Source organism: Puntigrus tetrazona, unplaced genomic scaffold (genome assembly GCF_018831695.1).
Source record: "Puntigrus tetrazona isolate hp1 unplaced genomic scaffold, ASM1883169v1 S000000009, whole genome shotgun sequence".
Classification (NCBI taxonomy): domain Eukaryota; kingdom Metazoa; phylum Chordata; class Actinopteri; order Cypriniformes; family Cyprinidae; genus Puntigrus; species Puntigrus tetrazona.
Window position 1 is genome coordinate 96,939 of NW_025047689.1, and position 16,797 is coordinate 113,735.

General features: G+C 38.0%; 2 pseudogenes; both read left to right on the top strand.

The window, feature by feature from the left end:
• Window positions 1-1,268: 1,268 nt before the first annotated feature.
• Window positions 1,269-16,797, top strand: part of LOC122332334 — a 249,997-nt pseudogene continuing 234,468 nt past the window's right edge.
• LOC122332338 overlaps window positions 16,209-16,797 on the top strand; it is a 190,245-nt pseudogene continuing 189,656 nt past the window's right edge.

The following is a 16,797-nucleotide window of genomic DNA, read 5'->3' on the forward strand; positions in this document are numbered from 1 at the left end:
GATTATAACAACACCACATACTTCCTCTTATCAAAAACATCAAGGCAGACTCTCATGTCCATCCAAAGAGCTCGTAATATGGAGTATTGGTCTAACTTAAAGCTTCAGGGAAAGCTGACCAAATTGACCTGTGCAGACCACTCAGTGTCACACACCATATACAGTAATACCACCCTGAATGAGGAGATCCTCATATTTTGTGTGAAAGCCCGCCTGCAGGTTCTCCCCACAAGATACAATCTTTCTCTGTGGTTTCCCGCCATACATTCCCCCTTCTGCATTTTGCATGAACCTCTACAACATCTGGAGTCAGTAGCGCACATCATGAATGGCTGCCCAGCATATAAAGGACTGTATATCGCAAGACATGACAGACTTGTTGAGCTTATTGCTGCCCAGATCCCCTGTGGGACTGATGGACAGTTGTACAAACACACTATGGTACAGCCACATTGGTATAATTCAGTTGCGAACATCTTTTTAGGCATTCCCAACACACCAGACATTGTTTACATATCCCAAACTAGTAAAACAGCCATTTATTTTGAAGTGTCATGTGCATTTGATTTGTTTATGGAGGACTCTTACTGTACAAAGATTCTGAAATATCAACCTTTACTATCTGCCACTGAGAGCCTGGGTTACAAGAGCCGACTTATTGTGCTTGTGTTTGGCAGTTTGGGTCATGTACACAGGCTGGTTGTTAGTGGACTTTGTATTGGGGGGTTACGGAAAACAAGGGCCAAACAGCTAGCAAAGTACTGCTCTATTTCAGCTGTCATAGGAAGCATGTATATTTGGAAAATGCGATGTTTTTTGTACCCTTGAAATGGTAAACTCAAGGCAGTGTGCTTCTTGTTTAAAAACGTGTTGGAACTTTCAGAAGATTTGATTCCTAATGAATTTACCTTGTAATGTGGAATCAAATAAAGTATATAATCTGTGAGAGTGTGTGTGTGTGTGTGTGTGTGTGTGTGTGAGAGTGTGTGTGTGTCACAAGAACCAATGAAGTATCCACAAAAACGTGTTCCTTTAAAGATTAAATGTTTAAAACATTATGTTGTCACACAATGATTCAAAAATTGATTCTCATCAATCATATATTGGTAAAATGTAGAAGATCAGTGTTTGTTATTAGATCTGTATGCTAACAACATCACAGTCTTTTGACTCCAGCTTTCAGCCAGAGAAAGATCGTCAGGTGGTGTCCAAACTTCCTCAAACGTTTCGACCCTGAACCACGACGTCTTCAGTTGATGAGTCAGCAGTTAAAGTGCCATCTTCTCCTGACTTCAGCTCAACTCCTCCTGTTTACTCCAAAGACAACAAGAGACTCTTTCTGCTGCCTCCCCGACCTCTGAAGATCATTTACATAGAGACACTTTACATGAGAGTGTTTATAGTGCTGTGAGTTTAACACTTCATGACTGAGAGCAGAACACAACACAATCTTCATCATCACACAAGACTCAACTACTACAATGAACAACATCCTCATCCTCATCTGGACTCTGACTCTCTGTATTCAGGGTAAATATTTAACTAAATACTGCACTAAATATCATTACACACATCTTATGAAACAGTCCAATAACCACTGAATGTCTTATTTCAGGGATCCGGGGACAAGTGACAGTGACTCAGAATCCAGAAATAAAATCCATCAAACAAGGAGAAACTGTTATGATCAGCTGTAAAACCAGTCAGCCGATTTCTGGCTGTAGTAACTGTGTGTCTTGGTATCAGCAGAAACCTGGAGAAGCTCCTAAACTCCTCATTTATTACATAAGAAGCCTTTATTCAGGAACTCCATCTAGATTCAGTGGAAGTGGATCAAGCTATGGAAGTGATTTCTCTCTGACCATCAGTGGAGTCCAGACTGAAGATACAGGAGATTATTACTGTATGAGTAGACACTATATCAACAGTAAAGATGTGTTCACACAGTGATAAAGAGTCGTACAAAAAGCTGTGAGTCAGAGTCACAGTGACTGCACTGATACAGCTGAGAGATACTGCAGCTGATGACGAGAGCATCACAAACAACACAAACTCACTGAATCAAACTTCAGAGATTTATTTATATGATGTTCTAAGGAGGAAATATACTTATTAACGTAATGTAATCTAATTATATAACACTCACTAGATTTGACATTGCCTGAAGAAAAGTGTTAGATTTCCAAGTGTAAAGGTTTTTCCAAGTTCTTGCTTTTCTGAGACATTTATCAATCATTTATTTCACTTTCTAACTAGGATATTCAAATTTTATTCTCCTACTCTTCAGTTATTTATTTATTAGGAGTAGTTCAGGATCTCGTGGTCACAGATTCATATTTCATAATCAGATTCATATTCTACTGCAGGACTGATGGAAAATCACCCAGCTCTGCTATAGACTTCTGAACAGTTTGAATGAGCTCACAGTCTACTTTATTAACAGATTTCAACAGATCTCTGAATCCTGTTTCCTTTTCTAACTTCATTGACATTTTATGTCTATCACTACTGATTGTAAAAATGCTCTTGTGGCTTTAGTGGCAGAAGAAAATAACATTTTAATCAACATCTTAAAAAATGATCCATTGTCCACTGCATTGCAGTCAAAAGCTGAATTTAAAAATATCACACAAAGAATCAAAAATGCATTTCTGGATTGCAGTAACCTGTTATTAAGGTGCCTTTTCATTGGTCTGAAGTGGAAAAAGCTAAATACAGCTGTAAATGGGTTAAGTTTGTCCACGTTCAACTATTTCCAGAAGTAGACTGGATCACGCTCACGGTGTGGTTAGCGAGAAGGAGCACTCAATGAGAAAAATAAACTAAAACAGTTTTAATCATCTACAAAAGAACAAAATAGCAATATAGTTGCAAGCAGGCAGAACAAAAAGACCACAGACATTAATGACGATTAAACAGAAGCAAACTGGAACTTAAATACACACAGGAACTGACTAAATTAACAAGACACAGCTGAAGACAATTAGACAATTAATAGAAAGTAGGTCACTCTGAACACATGGGAGAAGACAAAACAACAACAAAAGAGTCCACATGTGTGACGACCTAATAGGTACAAAAGTGTATTTTTTAAAAAGGTACCGCCCAGTGACAGCTTTTGTACCTTTATGTCTGAGTGTGTATGAAATACAAATAGATAAAAACAGCAGGTTTGAAATGATATGACATTATTTGCATAACATAGCAGACCAAAGAGTGAATGTAGGATATGCCCAACATAACTATGAGACTGCAATTACATTGACCTCATTGTTTCAATTTTAGATTAGACTTCAAAAGTAAAATAATATAAATTTGATTTTTAAACAGATACTTGATACAGATACTAAAGTTCAATCAGAATAAACTCAAGTGTGAAAACAACACTGAAGACTTGTGTTTTGTGAAAAAAATCACTCTTTATTCCAAAATATTTTTACATTGTTTATTTGAGTTGTTGGTTTTATTACTGGAAAATGATACTGATATGGACCGGGATCATGGCTGTAGACTGGAGCTGGACCTGTCCTGAATCAATGAGGCTTGCAGACTGATGATACATGGAGCCCACGACTGATCTAAATGATCCAAATAAAGATCTGTTACCTCTTCTCAATTGCCCTGTGTATCATCAGCCTTGGGCTACAGCTCTGACATTGTTCTTGTGGTCATTAAAATAACCAGAAGCAGCGTTATTTGACATTATGTTAGATCATGCTCTATTTACTTCATTAAGTTAAGGTTACATCAGACTTGTCTTACACTGGTAACGTTCATTTTAGACTCCACACTGACTCAACCAATCATCTCTTATATAAACTTGCCTTATACATAGAGGCATTGTCATGTTAGAGTCCTGTCCAAAATTTCTATCCACAATTCCCTAGAACATCATTGTATGATTTAACATTACGATTTTTACTCATGGATATTATAATAATAAATACATACTTAATAATAAACTTAATAAAAAAATTAATAATAAATTAAAGTAGTTCAACCTGTTTATTGGAAGGGGAACCCCAATACTTTTTCAATATAGTGTATAAAGATACATTTACGTTTGTGTTTACATGCATTTACTTCAGTGTTTTATCTGTCTTTATCTCTTTAGACTGCTTTTAGACACATTAAATATTATTTTTCGGCATGTTACTGTTTACTGCAATAAGTACTGCAGGACTTTACCTGCACTCTACAGAACTTACCTGCATTCTAAAACACTTACTTGTGCTCAACAAACATTACCTGTACTCTACAACACTTACCTTTATTCAACAAACCTTACCTGTATTCTGCAGGACTTACCTTTAGTCAACAAACCGTACCTGTACTCTAAAACGCTTACCTGTATTTAACAAACCTTACCTGTACTCTACAGGACTTACCTTCATTCAACAAAGCTTACCTATATTCTACAGGACTTACCTGTACTGTACAACACTTACCTTTACTCAACAGACCTAATCTGTACTCTAAAATGCTTACCTGTGTTTAACAAACCTTACCTGTATTGTACAGGACTTACCTTTATTCCGCAGGACTTACCTTTAGTCAACAAACTGTACCTGTACTCTAAAACACTTACCTGTTTTTAACAAACCTTACATGTACTCTACAGGACTTACCTTTAGTCAACAAACCTTACTCGTATTTTACAGGTCTTACCTTCATTCAACAAACCTTACCTGTATTCTACAGGACTTACCTGTACTGTACAACACTTACCTTTACTCAACAGACCTAATCTGTACTCTAAAATGCTTACCTGTGTTTAACAAACCTTACCTGTATTGTACAGGACTGACCTTTAGTCAACAAACCTAATCTGTACTCTGAAACACTTACTTTTATTCAACAAACCTTACCTTTATTCTGCAGGACTGACCTTTAGTCAACAAACCTAATCTGTATTCTAGAGGACTTATCTTTACTCAACAGACCTTACTTGTACTCTAAAACACTAACCTTTAGTCAAGAAACCTTACCTGTATTCTGCAGGACTTACCTTTAATCAACAAACCTTACCTATATGTTACAGGATTATCCTTTAGTCAACAGACCTAATCTGTACTCTAAAACACTTACCTTTAGTCAATAAACCTTACCTGTATTCTGCAGGACTTACCTTTAGTCAACAAACTGTATGTGTATTCTACAGGACTTACCTGTTTTCTAAATCACTTACCTTCATTCACCAAACCTTACTTACCTTTACTCAACTAACCTTACTTATTTTTACAGGACTCACCTTTAGTCAACAGACCTAATCTGTATTTTACAATGCTTTCCTTTAATCAACAGAATTTACTTGTACTTTAAAACACTTACCTTCATTTAACAAACCTTACCTGTACTCTACAGGACTTACCTTTAGTCAACAAACTGTATCTGTACTCTAAAACACTTTCCTTTATTCAACAAACTTTACCTGTATTCTGCAGGACTTTCCTTCATTCAACAAACCTTACCTGTATTCTGTAGGACTTACCTTTAATCAACAAACCTTACTTATATGTTACAGGACTAACCTTTAGTCAACAAACCTAATCTGTACTCTAAAACACTTACCTTTAGTCAATAAACCTTACCTGTATTCTTCAGGACTTACCTGTTTTCTAAATCACTTACCTTTATTCAACAAACCTTAACTGTATTCTACAGGACTTACCTTTAGTCAACAAACTGTACCTGTACTCTAAAACGGTTACCTTCACTCAACAAACTTTACCTGTATTCTGCAGTACTTACCTTTAATTAACAAACCTTGCCTGTATTCTGCAGGACTTACCTTTAAATCAACAAAATGTACCTGGACTCTAAAACAAATACTTTTAGTCAATAAACCTTTCCTGCACTCTACATTTACATTTAGTCATTTAAATGCACTTACAAAAACACTCAACAAACCCTAACTGTATTCTACAACACTTTATTTAACAAACCTTACCTGTATTCTGCAAGACTTACCTTTATTCAACAAACCTTACCTGTATTCTAGAGGACTTACCTTTACTCAACAGACCTTCCTTGTGCTCTAAAACACTTACCTTTAATTAAGAAACCATACCTGTATTCTACAGGACTTACCTTTATTCTGCAGGACTTACCTTTAACCAACAAACCTTACTTATACTTTACAGGACTTACCTTTAGTTAACAGATCTAATTTGTACTCTAAAACACTTACTTTTATTCAAGAAACATACCTGTATTCTACAGGACTTACCTTTATTCTGCAGGACTTACCTTTAGTCTACAAACCTTACCTTTATTCTACAGAACTTACTTTTTTTTCTAAATCATTTACCTTCATTCAACAAACCTTACCTGTGCTCTACTGGACTTACCTTTATTCAGCAAACCTTACCTGTATTCTAGAGGACTTACCTTTACTCAACAGACCTTCCTTGTGCTCTAAAACACTTACCTTTAATTAAGAAACCTTACCTGTATTCTACAGGACTTACCATTATTCTGCAGGACTTACCTTTAACCAACAAACCTTACTTATACTTTACATGACTTACCTTTAGTCAACAAACTGTACTTGTACTCTAAAACACTTACCTGTTTTTACCAAACCTTAGCTGTATTCTACAGGACTTACCTTTAGTCAACAAACCTTACCTGTATTTTACAGGACTTACCTTTATTCTGCAGGACTGACCTTTAGTTAACAAACTGTACCTGTACTCTACAACACTTACCTTTATTCAACAAACCTTAACTGTATTCTACAGGACTTACGTTTAGTCAACAAACCTTACCTGTATTTTACAGGACTTACCTTTATTCTGTAGGATTGACCTTTAGTTAACAAACTGTACCTGTACTCTAAAACACTTACCTTTAGTCAACATACCTTACCTGTATTCTACAGGACTTACCTGTTTTCTAAATCACTTACCTTCATTCAACAAACCTTACCTGTATTCTGCAGGACTTACCTTTAGTCAACTAACCTTACTTATAATTTACAGGACTTACTTACCTTTAGTCAAAAAACTTATTACCTTATTACCTTTATTATGCAGGACTGTACTGCAGGACTGTAAAAACTGTACCTGTACTCTAAAACACTCACCTGTATTTAACAAACCTTACCTGTGCTCTACAGGACTTACCTTTAGTCAATAACTGTACTTGTACTCTAAAACACTTACCTGTATTTAACAAACCTTACCTGTGCTCTACAGGACTTAACTGTATTCTACAACACTTATCTTTAGTCAACAAACCTTACCTGTATGTGTAACGCCCTGGAAAAAGCAGGGGAAAATAACCACGAGTGTTACGACGATGTTTCTTGATGAAGACTTTTACTCATATCGTACACAATCACATTACATTTCACAAATCAATCATGAAAGCAAATCCGTCACGGTATGGATATACTGTGTTTGCATAAAACAGACAAACCCATTTTTATATGCAAACTGTTCCATACATTTGTAATTGTTTGTAATTGTAGTAAAATAAAGTAACTTAAAGTAATAACTGTATAATCTCTTATACAACTCATAACAATTATCAAATGTATAACTGAATGTAACACAAAATATGTGCATCTCACTAGATTTGTGAGAAGGGAAATCACCTTGCATCCATGTGCTGCACACCACGGCCATGTGCCTCCAATAGTGCAAGCAGCACTATTGCAGTGAATATCACACTCTTTCAACTACTAATATAAAGGTTCATACTCTTGGCATGCATTATAAAAACACACAGTGATGAGTTTACACATATATCACAGTAATACCTGTAAAAAGCAGGGGAAAATAACACAACACTTCCTCAGCAGGCTCTGAGTCGCATGAGGAAGTTTTCATACTCCCCCACAAAGGTATATTACCACACCCAATCAATTGCTCCCAGAAAAATGGATGCTTTCACTTGGCAATCGCTGCCAAATCAAACCGGCACCTACACCATTATTTTCCCCGACGCTCACACACACACTCCCGAAAGAGCCGTCTGTGTTAGATAAACTACTGAATGGAATGAAATATATATCGAACCAAACCAAATATATTTCCATTTGAACAGAACCGTTACAATGGCAAACTTGAACCATTTTAGACCCATACCATTTAAAGTGAACAAGCCCCAAATACTAATTTATACTACCTGTTACATATGCTAAAGAACTTATCTGTACTCTATAAGACTTACCTGTACTGTACAACACTAACCTTTATTCAACAAACATTACCTGTATTCTACAGGACCTAACTGTATTCTATAACACTTACCTTTATTCTACAAACCTTACCTGTATTCTACAAACCTTACCTGTATTCTACAGGACTTAACTGCATTATACAACACTTACCTCTAGTCAAGAAACCTCACCTGTACTCTACAACATATACCTATAGTAATAACATAATTCTAGAACAGGTTTTTGACGTTTGCTTTTGTACTGCAATACCTTTTCAAATAATTTTTCTTAAATAATGACCCCAAAACACTTTTGCGCGTTTACTGTTTGATGTTAATGGAAAGAAGCTAAGCCCTAATTTGTGTTTCCATCTTACTGCAGATGTATTTTTATCACAACCTATATTACATTTGAATTTATTCAGCCATGTAAGAAGCACCACAAAGTTTTGAATAAGGGAAAAATGAAATAAAAATGTGTATTAAAATCGCAAATAGCAGTAGTTAATGTATGTTGCGTCTTCGGGTTTCATAAAGGGATATTCACAACACTAATAAATGTGATTTGGCTCTAATTCAGTTCACGCGAAACACCGTTAAGGATTAAGATGACTCATATGCAAAATAAGTCAATAAAGCAATATAAAAACATAAGTTTATCGTGGACTCACCAGCAGATCAGATGTGATACCGATGCGAGACTGAAGCAGCACAAGTTTAATCTTCGACATTCTTTTCAAACATCTACTGTGACGACATAAGCGCCTCAAAGAACGCTCGCGTCACACGTTCTAATTCTTTTTATTAGTCTATAGAGCCATTCATTTAACAGCAGCGAGAAAGACCAACAAAAACACTTCCTGTTCCCCGCAAGTATAAAAGACCCGTTACAAAATAATGAGATCAACTAAAATAGAGTATCCTGTTCAGTAAATTGGAGAATAAAGAATATATGCGTGTTATAGGTTCCTGTTAATGATTTTATGATATTTGTCATTTTAAAATGTAATGTTAATGATTTAGAAATGGCCTGTTTTTATGATCCTATAGGCTATGTAGATACCTGATGTGTTTTAATAGAATTATTTCGAAGCTACATCCACAAGTCATTACAACAAATGGAGTTTCTGAGTGAATCTGTAGTACATTTTACATAGACTGATTTTAATATGAAATGCAAATGTCCATATATGTTGTTTTATGGCAAATACTTTCAGATAAATGTATTAGCTCTATATTCATTCGTGTTAATTTCCAACAATGCATTACGTAACTCTACTAAAATGAATATTAACCGCAAAAATGACAATATAAAATGTCCACTAGATGACAGAGTACAAAAGGTCTCGGTGGTCACCATCACAAACCACAACACAGACATAAACAAGGTGTGTGTCTTTCAAAGTCAATTCATTTTCATTGTGTTTAGTATTTAGTATAAGAGCGAGGATCCTTAGAGACAAGTCAATAAATCAAGCAATTTCCACAATTACAAGCAGAAAACTCTTGTTGAGCTCCATTGTGTTTTAATGCAGCTCACTTTATTTTATTTATTTTTTAATGCACACTGGTTTGATCATATCAGCAAATTTCACTATAGGGACATTTACAGACAAAATAGCTTACACGCCATATTAAAAGAAACAATAGCTTACCAAATAATAATACAATTTATGCTCATTTAACAGATTGTCACCAGACAAGAATATCTGGACTTCTTTTTTAGTCCTTCCCAATTTTATGACCAATGTTGTTTTTGTTGCTGCACTGTGAAATATGCTTTTCCTACATACATTTTTTCTGTTTTTTAAAAATTATTGCTTCATTTTAGGAAAAAGTGAGTCAAAATTAAGTGAGAGATTTTGCTTGAAAGCTTTGTCAGTAAACTTACAGTCCTCTAATTTAAGAATTTTTTAATATATTTTGGCTGAAAAGATTAGAAACAGTCTAACTAAGACTATATATATATAAATACAGAAATATTAAAATAACTAGTTCCAGAATGAGTATTTTACAATCGAAACTAAAACATAGAATCATACGAATTGATTCGTTCATAAGACTGATTCATTCAGGAGTCTTTTCTTAATGAGTGTCTAACTGAATCATTGACTCGTTCGTTTAAAAACGCACATTCATGCATAAACAAAACTCATTTAAAACTATTTTCTTTGAGGAAACAGAGCAAAATCATGAAAAAGCGTTGCAGTCAGACAATGTAAGTCATTTAATATCAGCGTCGTTTATTGAACTGTTGAATGAAATCTTGCAAATTAAACGCCCTTAATATTCATTAAAAGCTGTTTTTAAAATAGTTAAATAATTAAAGTGTTCAGGTGAAACAATCTATTATAATTATTACATTTAAAATAGAAATGAATAATTGCATAAATATTCAACTTGTGCTGACATGCACGCGCGATGCGGAACTGACGTAAGCGCCGGCGTGATTCGCGTCTTAGTTGCTATAGCGACGCGTGTTATGAGTTCTGACTGAATATATAAACACTCGAACCCATCGCTATCTGTTGGTTGTGAGACGAGGAGACATTTGAGTATTTTCTGATCAGATCTTGTTGCTTTCTGAAGCTCATCGGAGGATTCCGAGAAGAAGACTTTTATTTCAGACGGAGATCAGCGGATTTTCTTGGAGAAGAGTTTTAAACTGTTATTTGTTCTATAACTGAACTTATTTCTGCACTTGTGTCTTGCATTGTTATTGTATTTCATTTTATTCTATTCATTTTCTTTCTTTCTCCCTATTTTCTTTTTTTGAGGAGTTTGGAGGAGGTCGTCAATGGCTCACTCAGACGAAAAGACGAGGTATGTTTTTAATAGATTATTTTAGGATATTTATTATTGGTATGTGCATTGTTTGACAGCTTGATCATCCTGTTATATTTAAGTTAAGTGATGTGTATCTTGTTCCACGTGACAGATAAACTGTGTGTTTTGATTAATGTTTTGATATGTTTTGATTATTGACTGTTAATAAAACAGTATGAAGTATTGTACGTGTGTAATATTTCAGCCTCGGGCCGCTCCAGATCCAGGAGCGCTGGTATCTCTCAGACGGCTGCTCAGGAGGATGGGAGACGAGGCTCTGGTGATCGTGACCCAGAGCAGCCCCTGAGCCAAGAGCTACCAGGATACATCGCACCTCTGCCTTCTGACCTGGCTGTTTCTGTGTCCACAGATCAGCCTCACAGGAAGAGGAAGCGGCAGAGCGGCGGCCGGGAGGATGAAGGGCCGTCCACCTCCAACACAAGACCAGCCAAACGCTCCCGCAGAGGTCAGGATTATCAAAGATGTCATGACTCAGTTATTAATAGAAAATGTTCTGTTTATACATTTCTTGTGCGTTTCAGAAGCGTATGCCAAGGGCCCATTGCTGGGCCGAGGTGGATTCGGCTCGGTGCATGCTGGGATACGCAGGTCCGACAGACTGCCAGTAAGACATTTCCTTCCCTGCTTCATTCAAACAGCTTTTAGAAATGGCAATATCAGTGAATGCGTGATTTCCTGTGGTTTATCTGTTCACAGGTTGCCATCAAGTACGTTTGCAAAAGCAGGGCGCCTGAGACGCTGAACGTGGTGAGTTGAAGGTGAATCTGTTGTGAATCTGCATTCAGCTCTGGATGTGACGGATCTTTGGTCTCTGCAGGAAGGTCAGGGTCTGCTGCCGCTGGAGGTGGCGTTGATGACCCTGGTCAATTCGGCTCCTGCCTGCCCAAACGTCCTGCAGCTGCTGGAGTGGTTTGACCATCGCAGACGCTACACCATGATCCTGGAGCGTCCCGTTCCTTGCCAAGATCTCCAGAGTTTCTGCGAGGAGAACGGATGTCTGGAGGAGACTCTGGCCAAAAAGGTCCTGCTGCAGCTGATCACGGCGCTGAAACACTGCGAGAGCCGCGGAGTCCTGCACCGGGACGTCAAACCTGAGAACCTTCTGATCTCCACTGAGTCCCACGACATCAAGCTGCTGGACTTGGCTGTGGAGATCTGCTGCAAGACTCGGCCTACCAACAATTTGCAGGTTGCTTTGATCTCACTGCAGTCATGTGTTTGTGAACACCAAAGGGAAGATTTTGATCGGACGTTTGTGGTCTTGTTGTGTCTCTCAGGCACTCTTGAATACGCCCCTCCTGAGTGGTTTAGGCAGCACCGTTATCACGCAGGACCGGCTACATGTTTGGTCGGTCGGGTGACGCTCTACAGCATCCTGTGCGGCTGTTTCCCCTTCAGAGGAGCACGCAGGGTCACCTCCAAAAGCAGGCTGACCTTCCCTAGAGAACTGTCTACAGGCAAGAGACGGACATCACGTCCAGATCCAGGTGAAGTGTGTGCTTTTGTGTTGCTGAAGGCTGTGTTGTGTGTAACAGAGTGCCGTCAGCTGATTCTGCTGGTGTCTCCGCATCGGCATCAGACCGGCCCAGTTTAGAGGACATTGAGAGCCACCCCTGGTTAAACTGAACAGGTGTAAGACCAGTGACACACACTTTCTGAATCACAGCAGTCACGGCTGGATTGTGTCGTTGGGATCAGTCTAGATCAATGCTTTCGACTGTTTGTATAGGGAGAGCAGGAGTGACACAGGAAGTTCAGAGAACTGCTTCCTGGTCATCTTCAGTCCGTGAGGGGCTCTGTGTGGATCCTGGAGGAGCTGAACACACAGAACCAGCAGAAACCAGAGCCTGAGATCAGATAGAGAGTAGAGAAAAGGGAGAAATGGGACATTGTGTAAATAAGAGGAACAGACCGAGGCACTAGACACTAAATTGTACATATAATTCATATTTATTAATGTTTAGATGTAATAGATTTTTAGTTGGTTTGCTTGTGGTTTTATAAATTCATTGAATCATATAAAGAAATGTAATTTCAATTATACATTTAGTGTAAATATATTTTAATAAAGCCTGTACATTTGCAGATGATTGCAGTGTGTCTTTTAGTGGACAGAGGGTTAATGTGTGTATTTTTTTATGTTACACTTTAAGTGATACATTCTGCTATTTCTAAGGATTAGGATAAAACAGGAACACAGTGAATTATGATAATACTTTTGTAGGGTTTTCACACCTAATTTTATTAATTATGATAATTATGAATTGTCATTTGAATCAGCTCTCAATTCAAGTTTGGGGAATTGAATCTTAAAAGATTCACGTTGGTATGCAATTCAAGTATACCTTTAAATCACCTAATACGTCCAGCGTTTTAGGGCAATTTAAATGTATGTTACCAATATGAATTTACTCTGTGATCAGCAAAATAAATCAATTGGATTCTTCGCTTTACCTCGAGCAGGTAACAACGGATCTGGGCATGAGTTTGACTTTCCAGTTACATAACACACAAACAAGAATTCGTAATAATGAAACACAATTTATTAAACAGTACCTACTAATTGACAAGACTACACTGAGAAGACTAAACATAAACACATACACACACACATGCATTCATACACACATTCACAGGTTGGAAGGGAAATGGATAATTGTCTGTCCAAAGTCTGTTAGCTAGTTCTGAGATCGCACTAAGAGCACCAACAAAGCAAAGTTAGGTTTAGCCTCGCTTATATGTGTCTGCGCCAATTCAGTAGAGACGGAAAGGTAGTTTTACCACTCGGCGTGTCTGGGGAAACCCCGGCTTGTTGATTGGTCAGGCTCGTCCGTGGGAGGACGTGGTCGGGCTTTCCCGGGCCGTTTGAATGAAGTCTCTCTAGCTTGGTGGTTCGCTTTGGATGAACCGAGTTGGTTATGGAAAGGGCAGTGAGTGTCCGTGGAGTGAGGTAACGGAGCGGACCGGAGTCGAGGGTATCGGGTCGTTCTCGTCAGAGTCTTCTAACTTCTTCAAGTTCCGAAGTTTCTCCGTTTCCTTGGCAGTTCCTGCAGCGACCCGAATTCCCTTGCGACTCCTGGTAGTTCCGAAAGGTTCGTCTCGACTCCGCTCGACTCGACTCAGAGAACTCTGTTCCTGCGTTTTGAGGTGCAAGTTTTGGCCCGTGCCCTGGGCAGTTGTCCAATCACGAGGTCGAAGGGGCGTGTCCACGCCTGCTTTCGACTCCGGTTTCGTGCATACTTTATCCCAGTTAGAATTGACATTCTGCACTTCTGTTCCTTATCAAAAAGCTTATAAGTGGAATACACTGTTGTGCATTGCACAAACACACATATTCACTCACCACGATATTGGAAACATCGTAAGCTTCAATTTGATATCAAACATGCATTATCTAGCGCTTATGGAACGCTCTCTGTTAGAGGATTATTTAAGGAGTATATAGCGGTTACTACATGCATCCCAAAACATTTATTAAGCAGTTATTTACAGATGAACCTTTATTTGTTTGAAAGGAAGGCATTTAGATTGTTCGATTAGTAGTTTTATGTGTGTCCTGGCAGTTCCTTTATTGTAGCGAAAAGGAAAAAGGCGCGCTTTTGAGGAATGCGTCTTGGGACACAGCAAGCCTCCCTGGGGGGGGTTGAAAGTGTGATGCTGTCCTGACCACGTTGATTCACCGCGGGAGTCTTATCACCTTTTGACTTGGTGGCTCGGTAGAACTGGTCCCAGATCAGTGCGCAGAACGGGTTATCGTGCTGTCGACCAGATGTTGCATTTCAATCATCCCAATCTTGACGTGGGTACGCTCGGATTGGTCGAGCTCACTGCAGCGACAGTCCCTTGCGAACGTTTGGTAGACTTTGCGGCGCTCCGCAACGCTCTGCGGACCATCTTGATTGCCTTTATGGTCCGGGGTGCGGAGGATGTGCAATTTTACGACCTGGCTTTAGCGCGATTCCCCCTTTTATGGTTCGTGTCTGTTCATCGAGGCCTCACAAAAGTACAGATATTTATAGATATGTATTTGCCTTCAGGTATTTCTAAACAAAAATAGGTGTGAAATAATGTTTTTTAAATCATTAAAATGTGAAATTGACAAAAAGTATCAGAGAAAAATATAAATCATGTTTTTATAGCGTTTTTGATTAAAGCGTAGTACAAGACTTCTTTGTCCTATAAATAATTGTCAAAAGCAAAAACATTTAGTAGAAAAATCTGACGTGAAGCAAAACTATTTTTGGAATGAGCAATTTTGAGTGGGATTGTGGTTGAGAAGCACTTCACTAAAATGTACCATATCTCTTTTGTTCAAAAGGTGGAGTCTGAGACATCGGACTCGGAGCTAAAACTGAGTAAAGCCACCCGAAGGCTGCTGAAGTTGGAAAGCGATGTAGCTTTGCTGAAAGAAAAGGCACTCAACACCTCCACCAGCGCCAACAGCACAGAGAAAGAGACGGACAGCATCAAGGCACTTGCTGAGCAGCTCAAAAAGGTGCATGAATCACCTGGATATGATACGTCATCTCTGCTATGAAGTGTTGTGGCTTTGTAACCTATACTATACATGACTGTTTATGAAGGATCTGGATTCAGAGCTGAAGGACAAGTACAGTAGTGTCGAGGAGATGTGTGTGCTGTAATGCTTTTATGCGAGTGACTCGGGTTCAAACCTGACTTTTGACAATTTTTTCCCTCCCTTTTTAAATGTCATTAAAGTCATTAAAACAAGAGGAAATAATCAAAATGTGTTGCATAGGGTTAGGGTAGGGATGGCTTTATTGTTCCATTCACAGTGTAAAATATAAAAGAAATACTTGCAAAATTATAGTAATGATAAAAAGGGCCACATAAAATGAATTCCCGTATCAACATGTCATTGTTTCAGTGTAAGAATTAACGTTGAATCTTTGAATCAATATTGTCTGTTTATTCAAACATTGAAAACCCTAAATATTTTGATGATGTTGCTGCTGTTGATGAAAATGTTGGAAAAATCCAAAAATTCTCAAAAAAATCAACTCAAAAAATTTTTGGCATTCAGTTTTTTTTCTTTTTTTATACATATATTGCAATGAACGTAAGCTATATCTCAGTTACTTAATTAGCAGCTCAAGCTAAACCCCGCCCACTTCTTTACATCATCAGACATGCTTCAGTGCTCTGAGAGTGTTTATAGTGCTGTGAGTTTAACACTTCATGACTGAGAGCAGAACACAACACAATCTTCATCATCACACAAGACTCAACTACTACAATGAACAACATCCTCATCCTCATCTGGACTCTCACGCTGTTCGCTCAAGGTTTGTGTGATAAAACATGATTATTATTATTCATTGTTTGAAATGTGAAATGTACATCAAATATTTAAATGTTATTTTTGTTTTCTCTTTCAGAGTGTAGAGGACAGATCACTGTAACTCAGAGTCCATCATTAATAACAACAGCTCAAGGACAAGACGTCACAATAAACTGTAAAACCAGCAGCAGAGTTTATAATGGTAATGAGTTACACTGGTACTTACAGAAACCTGGAGAAGCTCCTAAACTCCTGATATATAGAGCTAACAGCCTCCAGTCAGGAACTCCATCTAGATTCAGTGGAAGTGGATCTGACAGTGATTTCTCTCTGACCATCAGAGGAGTCCAGACTGAAGATACAGGAGATTATTACTGTCAGAGTTTTCACTACATCAACAGTAAATATGTGTTCACACAGTGATAAAGAGTCGTACAAAAAGCTGTGAGTCAGAGTCACAGTGACTGCACTGATACAGCTGA